This window comes from Amblyomma maculatum, chromosome 1, assembly GCF_055883805.1.
Source record: "Amblyomma maculatum isolate TAMU_Amacu chromosome 1, ASM5588380v1, whole genome shotgun sequence".
Taxonomy (NCBI): Eukaryota; Metazoa; Arthropoda; class Arachnida; order Ixodida; family Ixodidae; genus Amblyomma; species Amblyomma maculatum.
In genome coordinates, this window is record NC_139344.1 from 286,013,156 (window position 1) to 286,016,508 (window position 3,353).

General features: G+C 52.0%; 1 pseudogene; it reads left to right on the forward strand.

Moving 5' to 3' along the window:
• The first annotated feature begins 1,825 nt into the window (after nucleotides 1–1,825).
• LOC146206740 (uncharacterized) lies at nucleotides 1,826–2,749 on the forward strand (annotated as a pseudogene).
• Nucleotides 2,750–3,353: the final 604 nt, after the last annotated feature.

The window sequence follows — 3,353 nt, forward strand, 5'->3', positions numbered from 1 at the left end:
CTGCATCATGCGCGCTTCCGCTGCTTCCTGTTGTGGCGTCGAACTAAGGGCGTGTTACGTTTCTCCACCGAGAAGTGGGACAGCTGACGCGGCCACCGCATAGCAACAGGCAGAACCGCGAGCGGATCGGCCATTTCGACGCCGTTCATCGGCCGCGCAACGCTTCCTCCCACCGACAAGTCTCAGCGTGTTCCTTCCACGCGCCAAATGTGTGTGCGTACGTGTGTGTGCAAAAGCTAGCCAAGCCTGGAGTTCGAGGGAAAGTGCGTCGCCCTCTCCTGTCTGCAGGAGGTGGAGGAGATGAGGTCGGAACACCTGCGATTGAGTCATTCGTCGTGAACCAACATGTTTGGCTCTCGCTTTCCTGTGAGGGTTTACCCTTTCCCTGTGAACGGGAAAACCTATAAAAAGCAGCGGCCGAGTCCGCTGGGACAGAGACTACTTTGACGCGCCGTTGGCACGACGCTAGACACCAGCTGTGTGAGAGTGTCTGTAATCTCTCCGGGTCAGCTTCACTGCCCGTTTCTTCATGATGTTGCAGTAAAGGTTGTTTCGTTAAAAGACGCCTCGTCTTTGCTGGCACCTTTGATGCCGTCCGCCGTCCACGTAGCCGCCAGGCCAACGCTACCAAGGGGCCGCGCGCCGAACCTAACAACTGGTGGCAGCGGTACGCTACTCAGACGCACCATCAAACCTAACAATTGGTGAACAGCGGTGGGACGACGACGACCAAGCCGTAACCGTGGTTGGAGGGACGAGCCAGGCGATACCGTCGTCCAACAACTGGTGAACAGCGGAGAGACGAGGACGACCAAGCAGTGACCGTGGTCGGTGAAACAAGCCAGGCCTGACCGAGGTGCAACATCTGGTGGGAAGAGCGGAGATGTCACAGGCGTGACCCGTGAATCAAAGCAGCTCAGCGGAAAGGCGGGAGCAGTGCAACGAGCCCTGTGTGATGACTGGTTGCCTGCAGCGGAACGACTGCGTTGGATTCTTGGCTGCGAGGTTTGGTGAGTGCGGGACTTTCTTCTACTGAGTTTTGCCAGGCTTTTGTTAGGTAGAGAACAGAGCTGGTAATTGTGTTGTCGTTGTTGCTGGGTTAATTGCAGCAAGGCAGTAGTGGGCAGTAGAGAAGGCAGCACTCGGAACAGCCATGGATTTGGATTTGAAGTCGTTTCGCAAACCGAAATTGCTGGAGCTTGCGAAGGAGCTGGGTCTGAATTTGTCAGACAAACTCAGAAAACCAGAAGTGTTAAAGGCTATTCTTGAGTCGAAAGCTGAAGATGACGAGCTTTTCGAATGCCTTGAGATCATTGATGAACGTAAGGAAAGGCTAGAGAAAGAGGAACGTGAACTTAAGGAAAGGCTAGGAAAAGAGGAACGTGACCGTAAGGAAAGGCAAGAGAAAGAGGAGCGAGACCGTCAACTCACTATGGAACTGAAACGTATCGAGGTAAACGCGGGACGCGCCGGTAGTACAAGTCGGGTTCACGGTGCAGGAGAACGGGAATCGTTCAAAATGAGTGACCTAATGCGGCCGTTTAAGCTTGGAGAGGACATTGGTTTGTTCCTGGTTAACTTCGAGCGAACGTGCGAGAAGCAAGAGTTTTCTCGGGAAACGTGGCCACAGCGCTTGCTCACTTTGTTACCCGGTGAGGCGGCAGACGTAATCGCTCGCTTGACAAAAGAGGAAGCAGAGGATTACGACAAAGTTAAATCGAGTCTGCTAAGAAAGTACAGGCTGTCAGCAGAAGCATTCCGTCGGAATTTTCGAGAGCATGAGAAAAGCAAAAGTGAGTCGTAAACAGAGTTTGCCTACAAGCTTATGTCAAACATGTATGAGTGGCTCAAAGAAGAAAAAGCGTATGGTAACCACGATAAGATTTTGCAGTGTTTCGGGCTGGAACAGTTTTACAGTCGGTTACCCGAGAACGTGCGGTATTGGGTCATGGATAGGCCAGATGTTAGTACGGTGGATAGAGCCGCCGAGCTAGCTGAAGAGTTTGTGACGCGTCGGGCTCGTGGAGCTAAGGACGGTCAACAGGGGGAATTCGGCTCTAAGTTTGAGAGGCCGAAGTTCAAGCCCTTTAAAGCCAAGGAGAATAAACGTGGTGCGGATGCGAGTCAAAGCAGTCCGGCCGACGATAAAGCGACGGTGGTAACCGAAGCCGAACGGAAAAAGAGGTTCGAGGCAAGGCAATCGCGCTTCTGTTATACGTGCCAGAAGCCTGGTCATTTTTCGGCGCAGTGTCCAGAGACGAAACCAAAGATCGTGTTTTTGTCGTTATGCAGAAGTGACGAGAACATGAAGCTTCTCTAACCGTACACTCGAGACCTCCTCGTGAACGGGAAACAGTGTCGAGTGCTTCGCGATTCTGCGGCCACCATGGATGTTGTTCACCCTTCTTACATAGAACCAGAGATGTTCACGGGTGAATGCGCGTGGATCAAACAAGCAGTGGAAGCTCACAGCGTGTGTTTGCCCATAGCCAAAGTGCTTATTGAGGGGCCTTTCGGCGCACTTTTGACAGAAGCTGCGGTGTCATCTATGCTTCCTCCTCAGTACCCGTACCTGTTTTCAAACAAGTCCGATCACCTCTTGCGCGAAAAGGGGCTTGTTTTTGGAGAGGCTAGCGTACTAGCCTTAACCAGATCTAGAGCTCGGGAGCTAGCTGCAAAGGCGGTAGTTCAGAAGATGAGGTTGTCAAGCGATGAAAAAGGGTCGGAGGAACAGCACGCTGAGATTTAGACCACGTCCGCTGTAAACACAAGTGAGCCTGAAAAATTGAAGGCACCGGATACAGGAGAGAAAATGCCCAGCACGGGTAGTTTAGAAGAACTATCTGCAGGTTTGTTCGTCGCGCCTACGTCAGAGAGACTTAACGTGTTGCTGAATGTCAGCAAGTCTGCTTTGACAGCCGAGCAACAAAAGGATCGCAGCCTTGAGAACATCCGCTGCAATCTAAAAGGAGGTACCGCCAAAAAAAAATGTCAGTTTTGAAGTAAGAAATGGGGTCCTGTACCGAAAGTATCTAGACAGCAGGGGAATTGAGTTCGATCAGCTGATCGTGCCCGAGTGCTATCGTCAGGATCTGTTGCGCTTGTCGCATGGAGGTTCGTGGTCGGGGCATCTAGGAATTAAAAAGACTAAGGACCGCCTATTGCAAGAGTACTATTGGCCAGGATGTTTTCGGGACGCAGAAGAGTTTGTAAAGACATGTGACACCTGTCAGCATGTGGGCAAACCTGGGGACAAATCGAGAGCGCCGATGAGGTTGGTGCCCGTCATTACGGAACCGTTCAGAAGGCTCGTTATTGACACTGTGGGACCACTACCGGTAACAAACTCAGGG